This window comes from Lissotriton vulgaris, chromosome 2_1, assembly GCF_964263255.1.
Source record: "Lissotriton vulgaris chromosome 2_1, aLisVul1.2, whole genome shotgun sequence".
In the NCBI taxonomy this organism is placed as follows: Eukaryota; Metazoa; Chordata; class Amphibia; order Caudata; family Salamandridae; genus Lissotriton; species Lissotriton vulgaris.
The window spans coordinates 952,623,689-952,646,113 of record NC_141687.1 but is presented as its reverse complement, the minus strand read 5'-3'; positions in this window follow the sequence as shown (position 1 = coordinate 952,646,113).

Genomic DNA, 22,425 nt, shown 5'->3' with positions numbered 1-22,425 from the left:
CTCTGTCAGTCAGTCTCCCTCTCTAAGTCAGTCTCTCTGTCAGTCAGTCTCTCAGTCAGTCAGCCTCTCTCTCCACTCTCTCGCTCCGCTCTCTCTCCACTCTCTCTCCACTCTCACTTTCCACTCTCTCTCTCTCCACTCTCTCTCTCTCCATTCTCTCTACACTCTCTCTATCACCTCTCCCTCTCTCCTCTCTCTCTATCCCTTTCTCCACTATCTCTCACTCTCTGCGGGGGGCATGGGTACATTACCTGCAAGGTCCGCAGGCAGCCAAGGAGGGCCTGCCTCTCTCTCTCCCCAGTCAGTCTCTCTATCTTTCCCCTTTGTGAGTCTCTATCTCTCGCTCTCCCTGTCAGTCTCTTTCTCTCTCTCTCCCTCTCAGTCTCTTTCTCTCTTAGTTATTCTCTCTCTTAGTCAGTCTCTTTCTCTTAGTCAGTCAGTCTCTCAGTCAGTCAGTCTCTCTCTCAGTAAGTCAGTCTCACTATGTCAGTCTCTCTCTGTCTCTCTCTCTCTCTCTCAGTCTGTCTCTCTCTCTCTCTTAGTCAGTCAGTCAATCTCTCTCTCTCTCAGCCAGTCAGTCTCTCTCCCTGTCAGTCTCTCTCTCTCTCAGTCAGTTTCTGTCAGTCAGTCTCTCTCTCTCTGTCAGTCAGTCTCTCTCTGTCAGTCAGTCTTTCTCTGTCAGTCAGTCAGTCTCTCTGTCAGCCCGTCTCTCTCGGTCAGTCTCTCTCTCAGTCAGCCTCTCCCTCAGTCAGTCTCTCTTAGTCAGTCTCTCTCTCTGAGTCTCAGTCAGTCAGTCTCTCTCTTTCTGCCAGTCAGTCTCTTTCTGTCAGTCAGTCTCTCTCTCTCTCTCTCTCTCTGTCAGTCTCTCGCTCTGGCAGTCTCTCTCCCAGTCAGTCAGTCTCTCTCTCTTTAAGTCAGTCAGTCTCTCTCTCTCAGTCTCTCTCTTTCTGTCAGTCAGTCTCTTTCTGTCAGTCAGTCTCTCTCTCTCTCTGTCAATCTCCCTCTCTCTCTCTCAGTCTGTCTCTCTTTTTCTCTCTCTGTCAGTCAGTCTTTCTCTCTCAGTCAGTCAGTCTCTCTCTCTGTCAGTCTCTCTCTGTCAGTCTCTCAGTCAGTCAGTCTCTTGTTGTCAGTCACTCTCTCTGCCAGTCAGTCTCTCTCTGTCAGTCAGTCTCTCTCTCTCTCTGTCAGTCTCTCACTGTGTCAGTCTCTCTGTCAGTCAGTCTCTCTCTGTCAGACTCTATCTCCGTCAGTCAGTCTTTCTCTCAGTTAGTCTCTCTCTCGTCAGTCTTAGTCAGTCAGTCACTCTCTCAGTCAGTCTTAGTCAGTCAGTCTCTCTTTCAGTCAGTCTCTCTCTCTCCCTGTCAGCCTCTCTCTCTCTCTCCCCAGCCAGTCGCTCTCTCTCTCCCCTATCAGTCTCTCTCTCTCTCCCTGTCAGCCTCTCTCTCTCTCTTATTCAGTCAATCTCTCTCTCTCTCTAAGTCAGTCAGTCTCTCTCTCAGTCAGTCAGTCTCACTATGTCAGTCTCTCTCTCCGTCTGTCTCTCTCTCTCTTTCTTAGTCAGTCAATCTCGCTCTCTCTCAGCCAGTCAGTCTCTCTCTCCCTCTGTCAGTCAGTCAGTATCTCTCCCTCAGTCAGTCTCTCTCTCTCTCAGTCAGTTTCTGTCAGTCAGACTCTCTCTCAATCAGTCAGTTTCTCTCTCAGTCAGTCTCTCTCTCTCTCTGTCAGTCAGTCAGTCTCTCTGTCAGCCAGTCTCTCTCTGTCAGTCTCTCTCTCTTAGTCAGTCTCTCTCTCTCTAAGTCAGTCAGTCTCTTTCTGTCAGTCTCTCTCTTTCTGCCAGTCAGTCTCTTTCTGTCAGTCAGTCTTTCTCTGTCAGTCTCTCTCTCTCTATCAGTCTCTCGCTCTGGCAGTCTCTCTCCCAGTCAGCCGGTCTCTCTCTCTCTAAGTCAATCAGTCTATCTCTCTCAGTCTTTCTCTTTCTGTCAGTCAGTCTCTTTCTGTCAGTCAGTCTCTCTCTCTCTGTCAATCACTCTCTCTCTCTCCGTCTGTCTCTCTCTCTCTCTCTCGCTCTCTCTCTCTCTCTCTCTCTCTCTCTCTCTCTCTCTCTCTGTCAGTCAGTCTCTCTCTCTCCCTGTCAGTCAGTCTCTCTCTCTCATCAGTCTCTCTCTGTCAGTCTCTCAGTGAGTCAGTCTCTCGCTGTCAGTCACTCTCTCTGTCAGTCAGTCTCTCTCTGTCAGTCAGTCAGTCTCTCTCTGTCAGTCAGTCTCCCTCTCTAAGTCAGTCTCTCTGTCAGTCAGTCTCTCAGTCAGTCAGCCTCTCTCTCCACTCTCTCGCTCCGCTCTCTCTCCACTCTCTCTCCACTCTCACTTTCCACTCTCTCTCTCTCCACTCTCTCTCTCTCCATTCTCTCTACACTCTCTCTATCACCTCTCCCTCTCTCCTCTCTCTCTATCCCTTTCTCCACTATCTCTCACTCTCTGCGGGGGGCATGGGTACATTACCTGCAAGGTCCGCAGGCAGCCAAGGAGGGCCTGCCTCTCTCTCTCCCCAGTCAGTCTCTCTATCTTTCCCCTTTGTGAGTCTCTATCTCTCGCTCTCCCTGTCAGTCTCTTTCTCTCTCTCTCCCTCTCAGTCTCTTTCTCTCTTAGTTATTCTCTCTCTTAGTCAGTCTCTTTCTCTTAGTCAGTCAGTCTCTCAGTCAGTCAGTCTCTCTCTCAGTAAGTCAGTCTCACTATGTCAGTCTCTCTCTGTCTCTCTCTCTCTCTCTCAGTCTGTCTCTCTCTCTCTCTTAGTCAGTCAGTCAATCTCTCTCTCTCTCAGCCAGTCAGTCTCTCTCCCTGTCAGTCTCTCTCTCTCTCAGTCAGTTTCTGTCAGTCAGTCTCTCTCTCTCTGTCAGTCAGTCTCTCTCTGTCAGTCAGTCTTTCTCTGTCAGTCAGTCAGTCTCTCTGTCAGCCCGTCTCTCTCGGTCAGTCTCTCTCTCAGTCAGCCTCTCCCTCAGTCAGTCTCTCTTAGTCAGTCTCTCTCTCTGAGTCTCAGTCAGTCAGTCTCTCTCTTTCTGCCAGTCAGTCTCTTTCTGTCAGTCAGTCTCTCTCTCTCTCTCTCTCTCTGTCAGTCTCTCGCTCTGGCAGTCTCTCTCCCAGTCAGTCAGTCTCTCTCTCTTTAAGTCAGTCAGTCTCTCTCTCTCAGTCTCTCTCTTTCTGTCAGTCAGTCTCTTTCTGTCAGTCAGTCTCTCTCTCTCTCTGTCAATCTCCCTCTCTCTCTCTCAGTCTGTCTCTCTTTTTCTCTCTCTGTCAGTCAGTCTTTCTCTCTCAGTCAGTCAGTCTCTCTCTCTGTCAGTCTCTCTCTGTCAGTCTCTCAGTCAGTCAGTCTCTTGTTGTCAGTCACTCTCTCTGCCAGTCAGTCTCTCTCTGTCAGTCAGTCTCTCTCTCTCTCTGTCAGCCTCTCACTGTGTCAGTCTCTCTGTCAGTCAGTCTCTCTCTGTCAGACTCTATCTCCGTCAGTCAGTCTTTCTCTCAGTTAGTCTCTCTCTCGTCAGTCTTAGTCAGTCAGTCACTCTCTCAGTCAGTCTTAGTCAGTCAGTCTCTCTTTCAGTCAGTCTCTCTCTCTCCCTGTCAGCCTCTCTCTCTCTCTCCCCAGCCAGTCGCTCTCTCTCTCCCCTATCAGTCTCTCTCTCTCTCCCTGTCAGCCTCTCTCTCTCTCTTATTCAGTCAATCTCTCTCTCTCTCTAAGTCAGTCAGTCTCTCTCTCAGTCAGTCAGTCTCACTATGTCAGTCTCTCTCTCCGTCTGTCTCTCTCTCTCTTTCTTAGTCAGTCAATCTCGCTCTCTCTCAGCCAGTCAGTCTCTCTCTCCCTCTGTCAGTCAGTCAGTATCTCTCCCTCAGTCAGTCTCTCTCTCTCTCAGTCAGTTTCTGTCAGTCAGACTCTCTCTCAATCAGTCAGTTTCTCTCTCAGTCAGTCTCTCTCTCTCTCTGTCAGTCAGTCAGTCTCTCTGTCAGCCAGTCTCTCTCTGTCAGTCTCTCTCTCTTAGTCAGTCTCTCTCTCTCTAAGTCAGTCAGTCTCTTTCTGTCAGTCTCTCTCTTTCTGCCAGTCAGTCTCTTTCTGTCAGTCAGTCTTTCTCTGTCAGTCTCTCTCTCTCTATCAGTCTCTCGCTCTGGCAGTCTCTCTCCCAGTCAGCCGGTCTCTCTCTCTCTAAGTCAATCAGTCTATCTCTCTCAGTCTTTCTCTTTCTGTCAGTCAGTCTCTTTCTGTCAGTCAGTCTCTCTCTCTCTGTCAATCACTCTCTCTCTCTCCGTCTGTCTCTCTCTCTCTCCTCTCTCTCTCTCTCTCTCTCTCTCTCTCTCTCTCTCTCTCTCTCTGTCAGTCAGTCTCTCTCTCTCCCTGTCAGTCAGTCTCTCTCTCTCCCTTAGTCAGTCAGTCTTTCTCTCTCTTAGTCAGTCAGTCTTTCTCTCTCTCAGTCAGTCAGTCTCTCTATCTCTTGTCAGTCTCTCTCTGTCAGTCTCTCAGTCAGTCAGTCTCTCACTGTCAGTCACTCTCTCTGTCAGTCAGTCTCTCTCTGTCAGTCAGTCAGTCTCTTTCTGTCAGTCAGTCTCTCTCTCTAAGTCAGTCTCTCTGTCAGTCAGTCTCTCAGTCAGTTGGCCTCTCTCTCCACTCTCTCTCTCCGCTCTCTCTCCACTCTCTCTCCACTCTCTCTCTCTCTCCACTCTCTCTCTCTCCATTCTCTCTACACTCTCTCTCTCACCTCTCACCTCTCTCTCTATCCCTTTCTCCACTATCTCTCACTCTCTGCGGGGGGCATGGGTACATTACCTGCAAGGTCCACAGGCAGCCAAGGAGGGCCTCCCTCTCTCTCTCTCCCCAGTCAGTCTCTCTCTCCTTCCCCCTGTCAGTCTCTATCTCTCTCTCTCCCCCTGTCAGTCTCTATCTCTCTCTCTCCCTGTCAGTCTCTTTCTCTCTTAGTTATTCTCTCTCTTAGTCAGTCTCTCTCTCTTAGTCAGTCAGTCTCTCAGTCAGTCAGTCTCTCTCTGTCAGTCAGTCTCTCTCTCAGTCAGTCTCTATCTCTGTCAGACAGTCTCTCTCTCAGCCAGTCTCTGTTCGTCAGTCAGTCTCTCTCTCAGTTAGTCCTAGTCAGTCAGTCTCTCTCTCAGTCAGTCTCTCTTTCAGTCAGTCTCTCTCTCTCTCTCTCTCTCTCTCTCTCTCTCTCTCTCTCTCTCTCCCTGTCGGCCTCTCTCTCTCTCTCTCTAACCAGTCAGTCTCTCTCTCTCTCTCTCCCTGTCAGTCTCTCTCTCTCTCTCTCTCCCTTAGTCAGTCAGTCTCTCGCTCTCTTAGTCAGTCAATCTCTCTCTCTCTTAGTCAGTCAGTCTCTCTCTCAGTCAGTCTCTCTCTCTTAGTCAGTCAGTCTCTCAGTCAGTCTCTCTCTTAGTCAGCCAGTCAGTCTCTCTCTCAACCAGTCAGTCTCTCCCTCCCTCAGTCAGTCAGTCAGTCTCTCTCCCTCAGTCTCTGTCAGTCTCTATCTGTCTCTCTCTCTCTCTCTCTCTCAGTCCGTCTCTCTCTCTCAGTCAGTCAGTCAATCTTTCTCTCAACCAGTCAGTCTCTCCCTCCCTCAGTCAGTCAATCAGTCTCTCTCCCTCAGTCAGCCAGTCTCTCTCTCTTTCTCTCTCTCTCTCTCTCTCTCTCTCTCTCTCTCTCTCTCTCTCTCTCTCTATCTCTCTCTCTCTCTTTCTCGGTTAGTCTCTCTCCCTTAGTCAGTCTCTCTCTCCCTCAGGCAGTCAGTCTCTCTCTTAGTCAGTCTCTCTCTCTCTCAGTCAGTCTCTCTCTCAGTCAGTCAGTCTCTCTCGGTCAGTCAGTCTCTGTCTCTAGGTCAGTCTCTCTGTCAGTCAGTCTCTCAGTCAGTCAGTCTCTCCTCTCTCCACTCTCTCTCTCCACTCTCTCTCTCCACTCTCTCACTCCACTCTCGCTCTCCACTCTCTCTCTCTCTCTCTCCACTCTCTCTGTCTCCATTCTCTCTACACTCCCTCTCTCTCCTCTCCCTCTCTCCTCTCTCTCTATCCCTTCCTCCACTATCTCTCACTCTCTGCGGCGGGCATGGGTACATTACCTGCAAGGTCCGCAGGCAGCCAAGGAGGGCCTGCCTCTCTCTCTCTCCAGTCAGTCTCTCTCTCTCTTTACCCTTGTCAGTCTCTATCTCTCTCTCTCTCCCTGTCAGTCTCTTTCTCGCTTAGTCAGTCTCTCTCTCAGTCAGCCTCTCTCTCTTAGTCAGTCTCTCTCTCTTAGTCAGTCAGTAAGACTCTCAGTCAGTCAGACTCTCTCTCAGTCAGTCAGTCTCACTATGTCAGTCTCTCTCTCTCTCAGTCTCTCTCTCTCTCTCTCTCTCTCTCTCTCTCTCTCTCTCTCTCTCTCTCTCTCTCAGTCAGTCAGTCAATCTCTCTCTCTATCTCAGCCAGTCAGTCTTTCTCTCCCTTAGTCAGTTAGTCTCTCTCCCTCAGTCAGTCTCTCTCTCTTTCAGTCAGTTTCTGTCAGTCAGTCTCTCTCTCTCAATCAGTCAGTCTCTCTCTCTCAATCAGTCAGTCTCTCTCTCTGTCAGTCAGTCTCTCTCTCTCTCTGTCAGTCAGTCTTTCTCTGTCAGTCAGTCAGTCTCTCTGTCAGCCCGTCTCTCTCTATCAGTCTCTCTCTCAGTCAGTCTCTCCTTCAGTCAGTCTCTCTTAGTCTTAGTCAGTATCTCTCTCTGAGTCTCAGTCAGTCAGTCTCTCTCTCTAAGTCAGTCAGTCTCTCTCTGTCAGTCTCTCTCTTTCTGCCAGTCAGTCTCTTTCTGTCAGTCAGTCTCTCTCTCGTGTCAGTCTCTCACTCTGGCATTCTCTCTCCCAGTCAGTCAGTCTCTCTCTCTCTCTAAGTCAGTCAGTCTCTCTCTCTTAGTCTCTCTCTTTCTGTCAGTCAGTCTCTTTCTGTCAAGCAGTCTCTCTCTCTCTCTGTCAATCTCTCTCTCTCGCTCTCAGTCAGTCAGTCTTTCTCTCTCTTAGTCAGTCAGTCTTTCTCTCTCTCAGTCAGTCAGTCTCTCTCTCTCTGTCAGTCTCTCCTTCAGTCAGTCTCTCTTAGTCTTAGTCAGTATCTCTCTCTGAGTCTCAGTCAGTCAGTCTCTCTCTCTAAGTCAGTCAGTCTCTCTCTTTCTGCCAGTCAGTCTCTTTCTGTCAGTCAGTCTCTCTCTCGTGTCAGTCTCTCACTCTGGCATTCTCTCTCCCAGTCAGTCAGTCTCTCTCTCTCTCTAAGTCAGTCAGTCTCTCTCTCTTAGTCTCTCTCTTTCTGTCAGTCAGTCTCTTTCTGTCAAGCAGTCTCTCTCTCTCTCTGTCAATCTCTCTCTCTCGCTCTCAGTCAGTCAGTCTTTCTCTCTCTTAGTCAGTCAGTCTTTCTCTCTCTCAGTCAGTCAGTCTCTCTCTCTCTGTCAGTCTCTCACTGTCAGTCTCTCAGTCAGTCAGTCTCTCGCTGTCAGTCACTCTCTCTGTCAGTCAGTCTCCCTCTGTCAGTCTCTCTCTCTCTACTCTCTCCACTCTCTCTCCACTCTCGCTCTCCACTCTCTCTCTCCCTCTCTCTCTCCACTCTCTCTGTCTCCATTCTCTCTACACTCTCTCTCTCCTCTCCCTCTCCTCTCTCTCTATCCCTTCCTCCACTATCTCTCACTCTCTGTAGGGGGGTGGGTACATTACCTGCAAGGTCCGCTGGCAGCCAAGGAGGGCCTGCCTCTCTCTCTCTCCCCAGTCAGTCTCTCTCTCTTTCCCCCTGTCAGTCTCTATCTCTCTCTCTCTCGCTGTCAGTCTCTTTCTCTCTTAGTCAGTCTCTCTCTTAGTCAGTCTCTCTCTCTTAGTCAGTCTCTCTCTCTCTCTTAGTCAGCCAGTCATTCTTGGCAAATGGCAGACTATATTGTATTGTGTTATTTGCCTTTATTACCTTGCACATGGTTCAACCACCACCCCTGTTATTTCCCTGAGCACTGATTTAGGCCACTGTTACACTTGAAGTTGGTTGACAGTCACAAATTTGCAAGCATTCGCGACAAGAATTTGCAATTCTATTAAGGACACGGAGGCGAGGATTATGCTTCTCCATCTTTAATGAAGCTCACAGCAGCCAATGAAAACGCTTGCTTTTCATATTAAAACGTTAAACAAACTACACATCCCATCAGGACTAGCCCAAAGGCACGCACCCCTAGTCCATAAGAGGCCTCTGCCTGCCGCCATCTTCCTCTTTCTTGAAGGCGAACAGCTCCAACAACTTAGATAACTTGATAACTCCTCCAACGTGGAAGAAACTTATTCGGTCGCATTATCCTTGCAGTCGTCGACTTTCAGTCACTCTTCTTATCTGGCCCTGCAACAAAGGATATGAGACCGTAACCACCATAACCATTGGGTGGGCAAGCATTTAATACATAACATGCCGGGTGGGATAATCCTCGCCTCCGTGTCCTTAATAGAATTGCAAATTCTTGTCGCGAATGCTTGCAAATTTGTGATTCTATTTCAGGACCGGAGGCTTCAGATTATGCATGTTTAACGCTTACTAAAAACAACAGAGGTAATATCCCCCACCGGCTTATAATAGTATGTCTTGAAGGTCGATTCTGATGACCAATCTGCGCTACGCATTATATCCTGTATGCTGGAACCCAACATAAATGATTTAGATGCCATGGCTCCTCTGACTGAATGAGCCCCGAAAATGGTGATATCTACACCTGCCTCTTCCATAATATAACGAAGCCATCTGGCAATGGTGGCAGCTGCCACCGCTTTAAATGGTTTCTGAATGGCAATCAACAACTGAGAACAGCCCTGCGGTCTATTAGCCGCTGTACATTCCTCATAGGTTTTCAAACATTTTACAACACATAATTTATCGTTCTCATGAAAAGCATTATAAGAAATATGACGAGATAATGTCTTAGTGCGTCCTGAAATGGAAAAGGAAACTCCCTCTGGAGTAAATACTCTACCTGTAATTTCCAGCGCCCGTACGTCCGATGACCTCCTGCATGCCGAGAGGCAGAGTAGCATGGCTAACTTAGCTGACAACTGTTTTCTGGATAAAAGCGAGTTAACCGGCCATTTCTTAAAGAGCTCCAAAACCAAAGACACGTCCCACAACCCAGTGTACTTGGGTTTCGGTGGGTTCTCCACCCTAATTCCCTTGAGCAATTTGCATACCAGTGGATGCATGCCTACTGGTTTACCATCCAGCCGAGCGTGGCCTGCTGAGATGGCTGACCTAAAGTTATTGACCGACCTATAGGCCAAACCCTCGGAAGCCTTGTCCGTTAAGAAATTCAGCACGTGGGATAAGTCTGCCCCCACGGGATCCAGATGTCGTTCCATGCACCAACCCATCCAGTTCTTCCAGGCCGAGGAGTATCGCTTCCGCGTGGATGGTGCCCAGGCTTGCTTGATGAAATCACAAGTCCTGCTCGAAAGGCCTGGCAGCTGCCACTGTTCCCTGAAAGCCTCCAAGCCATCAGCTGGAGCCTGCCTTCCATTACCAAGGGATGCTGTTCCTGATGAGGGCCCAGCAATAGCGTTGTCGATTCCGGGAGGAGTCTGGGACGGTCGCAGCTCCACTGCATCAGTTTGGGGAACCATGACTGTGACGTCCACCAAGGCGTCACCATCACTACTTCCGCCCGTTGCTTGATCACCTGAGACATTGCCCTCGGGATCAGCAGGAAGGGTGGGAAAGCGTACTGCGTCTCTTCCGTCCAATTCTGGAGAAATGCATCCGTTGCCAGAGCCACGAGATCCGGTCTCCAGCTGAAGAATCTGGGTACCTGATATGTTAGTCTGGATGCAAACAAGTCCGTCTCGAACGGACCCCAAATCTCCTGTAGCCAGTGGAACACCTTCGGGAGCAACTTCCAGTCGCTGTAGTCCCTGAGGTATCTCGAGTTCCAGTCCACCACCTGATTGGACTGGCCCGGCAGGTATTCTGCTATAACTGATATCTGATTCTCTAGACAGTAATGCCAAAAGTCCTTGGCTATCTGTACAAGCATCGACGACCTCGTGCCGCCCAACTTGTTGATGTATCTCACCGCTGACACATTGTCCAAACGCAGGAGGATACAACAAGATGTCTGCCTCGGGGACAGCGTCCGCACTGCGAACGATCCCGCGAGCAGTTCGAGACAATTTATGTGAAGCGAAAGCTCGTCCGGAGACCATCTGCCACCGGTAGAGACATCTCCGCAGCGAGCCCCCCAGCCCCAACGACTGGCATCTGACTCTATTGTTACCTCTGGAAGAGAGCCGAAGATTGCTCGACCGTTCCAGGCGTCTACATGACCTAGCCACCATTGCATTTCTGTCCTCACCTCCTCTGTGAGGGGAATGTTGTCCGAGTACGACAGACCCTTCCGTAGGTGTCTGATCTTCAACTGTTGAAGAGCCCTGTAATGAAGAGGGCCCGGGAATATCGCTTGCACCGATGATGCCAAAACTCCTACCACTCTCGCAATCGCCCTGAGCGAAACTGTCTGACTGTTCAACAGTCTCCTGATCTCCTTCTTCAGATCTTTCAGCTTGTCCTTCGGGAGGCTTAGCTGAGCTATCCTGGAATCGATCGTGAAACCCAGGAAGTCTATCACCTGAGTGGGTATCATGACTGATTTCCTGGTGTTGACTACAAAGCCCAGGTTTTGAAGCAACCTTGTCGTCAGAGCAAGGTGACGTAAGAGTGCCTGACAACACTGATCCACTATCAGGATGTCGTCTAGATAGATTATGAGGCGAATACCGCGTTCCCTGAGGTACGCCACCACTGGTTTCATCACCTTGGTGAAGCACCAAGGTGCCGAGGAGAGCCCGAAAGGCAGAACCAAATACTCGTACCACCGGCCTTTCCACCGGAATTGGAGATATCTGCGATGCGGGGGAAATATCGGCACAGACAGATAAGCGTCTTTCAAGTCCAGCCGGACCATCCAGTCTCCCACCTGCAGTAGATCCGTCAAAAGATGGATGCCCTCCATCTTGAAATGATTGTACGTTATAAACTGGTTGAAATCTCTGAGGTTCAAAACTAATCTGTTTCCGCCTCCTTTCTTCTGTATAACAAAGATATTGCTGCAGAATCCGCGAGGACCTTGACAGACCGGTGCTATCGCGCGCTTCTGCAGCAATTCTGAGATCTCTTCGTCTATAAAACTGAGATCTTGTTGGGAAAAATGGAGATCCGCCGGGAGTCCCGATTGAACGGGATGGGAATAGAACTCCAAGCGGAAACCCTGCACAGTTTGTAGCACCCATGCGTCTTGTGTCAGTGCTCGCCACTGCTCTAGGCAGTGCCGAGTCCTTCCCCCCAAAGGTAGAAGTGTAAACTCTGTTACTCTCACCTGCGTTCTGCTGATGCTTGAAGGTCCCCCTGTTGTTACTGGAGTGATAACGGCTCCTGTCGAACCTCCTGCGGGAGGGGTAGAAGGTTCCACCGCGGGTGGAGTCGTATTCATTTTTTCCTCTGCCAAAGTCGCCTCTCTGGGAACCTTGCTGACCTCCACGGCCCGACGAGCGGCCCCCGCCTCGTCCGGCCCTGTTAAAAACTCTCTGACTGAGAGCTCTCTTTATCCCTGACTGCGCCTTGTCCAGCGCCGTAAATGTCCCTACATATTTGGACACATCTTTGACAAACTTGTCTCCAAATAGTTGGCCCGCTGCTAGGGGTCCCGGCTCAGCGTCCGCTAGCTCGGTCAAGTTACTATCCATTTTCATCAGCAGGGACTTCCTCCTCTCTGACGAAATGGCGCAGTTGGCGTTGCCCAGCAAGCAAATGGCACGCTGGGTCCAGCCAGCCAATACGTCTGGATCCACGGGGGTGGAACTCTCCTTGGCCGCTAGGGCCATCTCTAAGATCTTCGCCAGAGGACCGATTGTGTCTAACATCTTGTCCTGGCAGCCTGACCATGCTCTTTCCAGACCTCGTTTGGGGTCCTTCGAGAACTTCCGAAGGAAGGTCAAGAGGCTTGCGTCGATCTCTGGGGTCTCCGCCACCTTGTCTGGGATGTCCGGGCGAGGGCATTCTGATTTAAGGCGATTCCTGACTTCCCTCGGGAAGCTCCTTCTCAGATTGTCGTGTATGTATGCCGTCACCGCCTGAGGCGGCACCCAGTCCTGTGACCTGGGGTGTATGATCTCCGTAGGATCGAATGTGAAAGGAGTATGCACCTGGGCCATCTCCACCTGCACCTTCTTCGGAGGAGGCTGTTCTTCCGATGTGTCGGTATCCGTGCCCGTGGAAGCGTCCGTGTCCGTGTCAGTATCTGTATGGACCCTGCGCTTGGACTTGGCCTTGGCGCCAAAATAGGAATGATCCGCTGTGTCCGGTAGGGTAGCAAGGGCCTGTGCATGCGGCCATGTGGCAGAGTCAACAGCCTGTTGACTGGAAGTGGAAGCTTCCGCTCTCTTCTTCTGCGGTTTGGTATAGCCATGCCTCTTGGCAAAGCCCTCCAATTGTTTCCGGATTGGGCGAAGGGCTGTGGCTAGGGCTTGCTGCACTGTTTGTGGGACCGTGGTCTCCATAGCCCTATTGACAGACGATTGCACAGATGCGTCCAATGCAATGACCAAATTGTCCTCAAGGACAGCCTCCTGCTGTCCGTCATAAACCTCCTCCTCTGCATATTCCTCATCGTACTGACCCCACTGCGACATTTCAGGGATGGTTGGTCCTGTACGTCAATGAAGAATTGCCAAATCACTGTTCAGCCACAGGAGGGTCAAGGGGGGGGTTAGCCCTGCAAGCACACTGGATTCTACAAATTACAAACCCCCTCAGCAAAGCTGTAGTCATAAGGGGCCAAAGACCCAGGCCAAAACACTGTCCACAGAGCGTGTGCGCACTCTAATCACTGGCCTCAATATTTTACAACCTTCACAGGCGTTTATTCAGAGTAGAGGGGCCACCGGTAACTCTTCGTGTTCAAAACGCTATGTCTGACAGTTTGGGGATCGCGCCGTGACGTGCAGCCCAAACGCGACTGAAATCCTACTAGAAACAAGCCCAAATTCAGCGCGTTTGGACGCACGCCACGGCCGAGAGCCACCCGGACCCTACACGCGTCATCGGCCTATGAGGGACGCCGATGCGCATGCGCGAGACGCGCCTACGGGGAAACCAGCCGGGACAAAAGGCCCTGAAAGTGAAACCCGGTGCCCGTCTACTCCCGGTCAACGACCGCCGCTACCTCACGCCACAAGGCGTATCAAGCCACAAAGAGGAATGAATCGAAACACGCTAGGCGCCGCGACGCTAGCGGAAAAAGCACAATACACTCCCTGAAGTATCGATCACCTCACAAGCAGGTACCTCGATAAGCCAATATGCGCTTTAAGCATAGAATAACGGATACACTTAATTGTCAATAAATTAACATAACATCATTCACATTGACATGTCGCTAACAGCTAGAGGGAGTAAACAATGTGCACTTAGCTCTTGCTGTGAGCAGCAAAGAAAGAGGAAGATGGCGGCAGGCAGAGGCCTCTTATGGACTAGGGGGGCGTGCCTTTGGGCTAGTCCTGATGGGATGTGTAGTTTGTTTAACGTTTTAATATGAAAAGCAAGCGTTTTCATTGGCTGCTGTGAGCTTCATTAAAGATGGAGAAGCATAATCTGAAGCCTCCGGTCCTGAAATAGAATTGGAAGCTGAGTAACAGCTTTTGTAGCAACTGTAGATTGTTTCACCTTCTTAGTAAAAGACGTTTAATCCCAGGGCAATCTAGGTGAAGGCCTGGATAATTATTGGTTTGTACGTCATGAGCTGAGTATAATTGACAATAAAATAATGAGAGGGGTCAGACTGGTACCTCCTGAAGTTGTACCAGACTGTGTTGTGGGAAAGAAATTGCTGATTAAGCCCATTAGAGACAATAGGGTAGGAATATTACTAAGACTAAGGTTAGGGCCACATATTGGCTTCCCAAAATGGACATAATAGTGGAGGGTAAGGGAAAGGATTGCCTAACATGTGCTCTGAGTGATAAAACCAGAACTACCAGAAGTGCACCACTATCTCCAGTTACCGTCTCATGTAAAGCGTGGGAAAAAATGGGGTTTATATATCATTGGTCCTCTCAAGTTAACTATGTGGGAAGGGAAATTCATGTTTGTGTTGGTGGACTAACATTCGCATTGGATAATGGTTAAAGTGGTGAATTGTGTCAACAAAAAAACCCTCATAAATTTCCTCAGTAAAGAATTCATGACAGAAGGTGTTCCTGGCACTCTTATTACAGATCATGGGGTGCAGTTTACCTCAGAAGAAATGCTTAAATTCATGAATGCTAATTGTCATCTTAAAATGGCATTGTACTGTCCCAGGACTAACATGTTACTGGAGAGAGTCAACTGAATGATAAAAGAATGTTTACAATTAGCGCATGTGTTGGTTAACCCGGCGGACTGTGCTCTCCAAAACATGCTTGGGTCCTACCACACAGTAACTAATCTTGTAACCAACGTTTACCCATTTCTGGCGTTAAAAGGGAGATTGCCCAAAACGAAACTGTCGCCCAACTGGTTGGGTGGTGGTGGACCAAAATGGGTGTATCTTGATGAAATGAGTAGACTAAGGGAGCTTCATCAAAAAAATTATAAGGTGAGATACGACATAAAACATGGTTCAATAGAGGGCAGGTTGAAGGTGGGTGATTTTGATTTGGTTACACTTCCTATACCACACCAAAGCGGTGGGAAAAATGTGGTCACCCTGGAAGATGGTAGATCAGGGAGTAAAGATAGACTTACTTCTTGCCCTGCTTCCTTGATCAACAACAACAACTAGCCCAGAGAGTACATGGGGGTAGACTTCCAGTCAGGTACTAGTCTTTGGAGTACTAGGCCCTGCGTGGCTCCAGAATGGCAGAGGGACTTTATTATGCACTAATATCATACAATATTGATGTAGCTGTGGTTGTCCAATGTAATTTCTGAATTCTCATTTAATGTACTTGCAAGTAATGATATGAACAATCATAATTCCTGTGTTTCAGGTAATGTAATTGCAAGGAATGTTATCTACATTGATTTGTGGTGTGTGAATTCTTTCTTTTTATAGGAGGGAGATATGTTGTAATTGTTCCTCTCATTTATTTAGTTATATATTGTATCATTTCAAATAGCTTTATTCGACAGATGAGTCATAAAAGCACAATATACATACAAACGTACAAGTTAAAATGCATAACTAATCCAGACCTAAAAACATTTTAAGAAAATATTAAACATTCAATGACTGTCGAATAAGCAAAATCTAAGACAAAATATTTACTTTTCCTTAAAAACTAATTCAATAGAAAAAACAACATAGACCGTTCTCATTTCATAACTCCAGTTCATTACTACTAGTACGGGGTGACATTGATCATCAACATTACGAGGGGCCTGGGAAGATACCCTAGATCGAATACACCAGGCCCAACCCAAAAACTTGGCCATAGCTACTGACATTAATAGTGTTGGATCCATTGAGAGGACTCTCAGCGCCTTCTCATGCATTCTAAAACCTAACAGCTGGCAAATGGGTATGATCCACTTAGCACGGGGTTTCTTATATAATGAGCAAAAGAACAACAGGTGACTGATCGTCTCTCGCCTATCTTGACACCATGGGCATGCAGTCGCAGCAGGCCCTGACCATTTGCTAGTTAATTCCCTAACAGGGTGCCAACCCTCAGCTGGAAATACAGCTTCCTATCAAATGGTTTCTCGATGGCGTCCCAGTACTGCTCTAGGGCTGGCGTTGACTTAAATTCTAGAAACCGTCCAGTCAGGTGCTTTACTGAGCCACTAGAACATACTGAAACCCGTATCATTTCCCAATACATCTCCTTTAGGATCTTCTTTGAAGGGAAGGTAGACCTGATCTCTCTTAGCCATTTCACCTTGTGGAAACGGTCACTATCCATTACGTCTTTGAGACCCATGGCATAGTGAGATAGTTCAGCCGTACTCCACAATCGCCGCCAATATAGGAGTGGGGCAAAGTTTCACACGGTGCGATACTGCTTTCCTCCCCAGATCAAGCAGTAGCAGGCACATAGGTGTACTTTTGGGGACGCTTGTGACCTTTCGTAAGAATTAGTTTTCCGCTGCAATTAAGGTAGAGACATTTGTGAACCCCCATAGCTAAGCTCAGTACATGGGCGGAGCTTAAAACTTTCATGCTATAGATCTCCAACAAAGGACTAATCGGTTTGGAGAGGGAGGTCTTGAATTTAGCTGCCAGGATCCCAGCCTGTTGCTTGTGCTTTAACGTGGCCACGTCAATTTGATTAGACCACTTCATATCAGCCTGTAACGTAACCCCCAGATACGTAAAAGCATCCACTTTTTCGAGAGGCGCTTTGTTCATGTATATCTTACCCCGAAATGATCTATGTTTATTAAAAGACATGAACTTTGTCTTTGCCATATTAATTATTAGGCCCGATTGGAACAAAAATCCTCAAACCTGCTCAAGGCTTTCTGCAGTCCACTAGGTGTTTTTGCTATATTTAAAGTGTCATCCTCAAACATGAGGATGGGTATGTGTAAACCGGCCAGCAATGGGGCATCGGAGGGAGCCTCGGAGAGGAAATCGGCCACACCGTTTACGAAGAGTGAGAACAGGGTATATATTGTATCATTTTATTTGCCTTTATTACCCCACACCTGGTTCAACGCACTACCCCTTTATTTCCCTGAGCACTGGTTTTGACCTGAGCAGTGGTTGTATTGGCATAGTGCCCATATCAGAAATCCAGATCCCAAAGAGTTCCTGCCAGCATTAGGCATAATAGGTAGTGATTGCTATGTTCAATACTGTACACTTTGAAATCTATTAGTCTGTACAGAATGTTACTATGCAAATAGTTTTTTATTGTTTACCTTTTCTACAGGGCGACAGATGCTTCTGGGTTAGAAGTATGGGGAGGGGTGGGGATTGGGGGTGGGGTTATGTTTGCACACTGTTAGTTGCTCTTTTGATTAACCTGTTCTTTTTCTCCTTAGGTTTTGGCACACTCACACGCTGTATTTTTATGCGCAGTCCTGAGGTAACATTCCTCTGCCACACTCCACTTTCACACCTTGCAGGGTTTCCCAGGACCCTCGGAACCCCCACTTTAGGGGTAAACTGATGCACGTCCTCCACACTAACCCAAAACTCATACTCGTATGACCTTCCGAGTTATGACAGGCAATGTTAATGGCCTGCTGGACCTGGTGAAGCGTGCAGCCCGTATTCGCCTTCACTTACTGAGATCGCCCAGAAGTCCTGTTGCTGCAGGAGAGCCATCTTTTGGGGAACCTATTCCCCTTCCTGGTCCCGTAGGGTTACACCAGAGACTTTCACGCATGGTTCTCCAGGGAGGTTGGGGGGGTTGCCATCTTGCTGCACCGCTCCTTCCCATGGTGGTAAAAAATTTAATTTGCGACCCGCAGTGGTGCTATATCACCTTGGAGAGCACGTTAGAGAATCAGGTGGTCCTACTGATGTGCGTCTATGTAATACATGCGTCTCTGGCCTACGGTCTCTGGGAGCTCTCCCGTCTCCTAACCCATCTCCCGAAAGGACTCACAGTGATAGGAGGTGAATTTAACGCTGTGCCTGACCCTGATGCAGATAGCTCAGCTTGGTGATTTTGGCACCCCGACTTCAGCAATTTACGCACACCTCAGTGGCTTACCACATCCATTCCCGGATAGACCTGGCCTTCTTACCCACCCCCAATTGCCAAATGCTGACCCAGATTTAGATTCTGGCCCGTGGAATCTCAGGCCACGCGCCTTTACTTCTGCACCTGGATCACCCTATGGTGGGCCACTGACCTATTTGGTGCATAAATGCCTGGTACTTCCAGGACAAAGAGTTCACACATCCCCTCCGGTCTGAGCTCCAGTCCTTTTTTGCAACCAACGCTGGCTCTTATTGCTCGACTGGAGGCGCAGACTCTCCAGCTGGAGCAACAGCTGAAGACTGACTCTCGAGCGGACGCCACTCACAAGTTGCGCCTCATCAGGGAAGGCATTCCTTTACACTGCCTAGAAGCGGCCAAACACCTCTGGAGGGCCACTACGGTCAATTTATGGTTGGGGCAACAAAAATGCGAAGCTATTCTACTGGCTGGTCTCCCATCAGATGGCCAACGGGATCGTCCCAGAAGTGCTTTATAAGCACAGTCAGACTCTGCATTCCCTCCAAGAGATAGCTCAGACCTTCGCTCATGACAACCAAAATCTATATGCTAGACCCGTGGTCAGGGATGTAACTGTATTGCAGGCCTTCCTTGACTCACTTCCCCATCCCTGCCTATCCCATCCACGAGGCCCGTTCACTGGATGAGTCCCTTACTGCTGAAGAAAATGGAGAGGCGATGTCTGGTATGGTGCCGGGCAAAACTCTGGGCCCTGATGGTTTCCCCATGGAATACTCTAATGCATTCTGGGAAACTTTCACCCCCTCCCTTTTGCAGCTCTACCAAGAGGCCGGTCAAGTTGGGTCCTTTCCAGCTGAGGTGGACTCAGCTACTGTAGTGGTGATACCTAAGATGCAGCCCCCTCCACCTCGTGTGGGGAATACCGCCCGATATCACTCCTTAACTGCAAAGTTAACATTTTTGCAGCAATTCTGGTGAACCGGCTTAGGTGAGTCATCGCAGGACTGGTGCACCTGGACCAATGCTGCTTCATGCCATTCCAGAGCAGGAGACACTGTATCCGAAGGTTGCATGTGGCCCTGGTCCACTGTCATTGACTGCCCCCAGACTTAGCATTACTTCTTATTGATTTCGAGAAGGCCTTCGACACGGTGGACTAGAGCTATCTCTAGTCTGCGCTAGCCCGTGCAGACCTCAGGCCTAGATTTCAGGGCATAGTCTGAGCTCTTTACTCCAATCACACCGCCCTCGTTCGAGTAAATTGAGTTTTCCCTGATGCCATTCCCCATAGAGCGAGGGACCAGACAGGGTTTCCCCCTGTCCCCCTCCTTTTTGTCTGGCAATAGTCTCTAGCTGCACTCATCCGGATCCCCTCTCCACTTCATTGGCTGGAGGTGGGGTATAAGCTGCGAGGACCGCTTTGCGTTATACGCAGATGATGTCTTGCTGTACCTGGCCAAGCCGACTGTGAGTGGGCCTAAATGTCTCCTGCTGCTTGAGCAGTTTGAGCAGACATTCGGTCTGCGGGTGAACCCCTCTAAGACCATGTTGGTTCCGTTGGTAGTGACGAGGGACTGTTTTGACTGGCAGGTGACGATCCCCCTGCATCAGCTTAGATTTAAAAACCTGAGGATATGGATCACCTTACAACCCAAGCTCCCCTGGGCCCTTTATCTCCAACCTCTGGTATGGAAAACAAAGTCAGACCTCACTAGGTGGTGTACTCTTCCTCTCAACATTTGCATTGCCCTCTACAAAATGATAATTCTCATGCGCTTCCTTTATTTTATTCAAACTTTACCACTTCACTTACCACAGACTTGGTTCTCTGCCCCTAACAGAGAAGCAAAAACATTTTCTGTGGCGGGGTTCTGGGCCGCTCATCGCCCTTGAGCACTGTCAATGGGGTGCCTACGACTGAGGATTGGGTATGTCCAATCTCTATCTCTACTATCTATCCTCTCACGTGCTTGTCATTCATGACTGGTTCAATGGGGGGTGGGTGGTTCTCTGGACTTCAAGTCATGCACTACAGGGTGCCAGTTTCTCTCTCATTACCCCTGGTGACCCGGGCGGTGTTCCTTGCATGGAGGACAGCCCTGCAACATGAGCAATGGGAGACTAAACTTACGCAACAGACACCGCTTTGGCATGGCACTTGGTTAAAGGAAACAGCGCCTCTTTCCGGTTTCTGCTCCTGGGACGTCATAGGCTGGGGGACATATGGTCGGGGATGCATATGTGGTCCTTTCACGCTCTTCAACAGTCTTACAACCTTACACATGCTCAGTTTTATAAATACCTCCAACTCAGACATGCCTTTCAAACCCACTCCCTCCTAACGGATACCCTTCTGGAGTTTAACCCTCTGGAAGTCAAGTAAATAATGGGGCACATGGGCACGGGCAGGAGTTCTCCTATTTATCGCACACTCATTATCAATTACCCCAATTCGCTGGAACACCTCGGACCTGGTGGGAGGGTTGGATAGCATCCGTGGAAGATGAGGACTGGAGAGACGAACGGATGGCCCCACGGGAACTCACCACCTCCGCTAAATTGCATCTTATTCAATTAATTACCTTTACTCTTTATATCTTTCTCCACTCTGCTTGCACCGAGCAGGCCTACGACACACCTCCACATGCCCTCAATGTGGAACGGACCATGCAGATTTTTATCACATGGTGTGGACCTGCGACGCAGTGATCCAGTACTGGCCAGGGGTAACCTGGGATTTGTAAGAGGCTCTGGGATGGGAGGTTCAGTTGTTCCCCCAACTGGTTCTTCTCGGGTGTTCGAGGGCTCCAGGGGTACAAGAGCTGCAAGGTCTTTCCTAGGTACTGCTCACTTGGTGGTGAAGCATGATAGATGGTTTCCCAGCCTACCCATCTGGGGGGGCATATTCTGGATCCCCTGTTTACCAATCTGTTGGGGATTCAAATTACCTCTGTCTCTCCGGTGGAATGGACAGACCACTTCTTGGTGTCCATCCTCTGCCCTGTTTCGGCCACTCCTTCCACCTCTACGGCTAGACGGGTTCAGAAGAGGGCTTGGAAAAAGCTTCGGTTAGAGGACTTTCATCGTCTTCTATTAGAGGAGCCGCTGGGCCCTTTGACGGATGTGGAAAGGGGGTATGACCTCTTCTGTTCATGGATAACTAGGGCCTTGGACTCTCTGATATCTATCGTCTCAACTAAAATCAATCCCAGAGAGTCGAGTCCCTGGTACGATGGCACTCTCCGGGCCCTAAAGGGTGCCTGTAGACGAGCAGAGAGGGCTTGGAGGAAAACCTATGGGGCTGATTTAAAAGCTGCATACACCAAGTCCGTCAAGCTCTACCATCGAGCTATCTGCCGAGCTCGTGCAGCTTTTTATGCCACCGAATTCCGGAACAGTCCGAATCCGTCAAAAGCTATCTTTAAGGCCGTAAAAGATCTCACGGCGAAGCGGACTACCTCTACGACCGTAAGCTCCCTTTCCCATTGTGAATCCCTTGCATCTTACTTCTTGGGGAAGGTCCAAGCTATATATAGGACATTCCCTAGCATAGGGTTCACTGAGGAAAGTAGTAATGGGGTCCACCATCAGACTACACTGCTTGTCTTCCCCCCCTCACCTTGGATGGTTTTGACAAACTTGCGCTGCAAGTTAAATCTGGGTCTCCATCTGATCCAGTAAGGCCCGCTCTCTTCCGAGACCAAGCTTTTATGGGGCGTACAGCCGTATGCTCCCTTGTCAACCTCTCCTTGGAAACGGGAACTGTTCCATCTAAGTGGAAACAAGCTGTGGTGTCCCCGATCATTAAAAAGCCCACCCTGGACCCTTCCAAGCCCGAAAGCTATCTCCCCATCTCGTTGTTACCCTGGCCAGCCAAGATCACTGAGGCCCACGTCAACCTGGCCCTGTCGGAACATCTGACTCGGACCAATGCCCTCGACCCCACACAAAACGGATTCCGTGCTGGGCACAGTACGGAAACTGCGTTACTTGTGATGGTGGAACATCTCCGGGCAAGGTTGGATGCTGGTCAAACGGCGGCGCTTATTTTGTTAGATCTTAGCGCCGCCTTTGATACGGTAGACCACAGCATCCTCCTACGTCGGCTCGAGGAGACTGGCATTGGCGGTCAGGTGTTGCAATGGTTCCGCTCCTTTTTAGATGACCGCTCCTTCTGTGTTGCCATCCCGCCCTTCAAGTCCAACTACCAACCACTGGCCATGGGGGTTCCGCAAGGGTCCTCGCTGAGTCCCACGTTGTTCAATCTTTACGTGAGACCGCTGGCTGATGTCGCTAGGCAGTGGGGCCTTACTTTGGTCTCATATGCCGACGACACTCAGCTGGCGGTTACGCTCAGCGGGGATGCGGAGATCGAGGCCCCCAGGTTTCAGTCCGGACTGAAGGCGGTGGCTAGCTGGCTGACAGGCAACTGCCTTCAGCTAAACGCCACTAAAACAGAGGTGATGGTCGTCGGGAAGGGAGTGGAGCTGTGGGGTGGCCACTGGTGGCCCTCAGAGTTGGGACCTACTCCGATCCCGGTATCGGAAGTGAAAAATCTGGGGGTATGGCTGGATGCGGGCCTCTCCTTTGTAGGCCATACTAAAAGAACCGCGGCCTGTTGTTTTGGTCTCCTGAGGGGCTTGAGACCTGTTCTCAAGTTCTTTGATGCCCCGACCAGGCAGCTGGTGATCCAGGCTACTATCATCTCCCGCCTGGATTACGCCAGCTCTCTCCTGGCTGGGGCTAACCAGGCTGAACT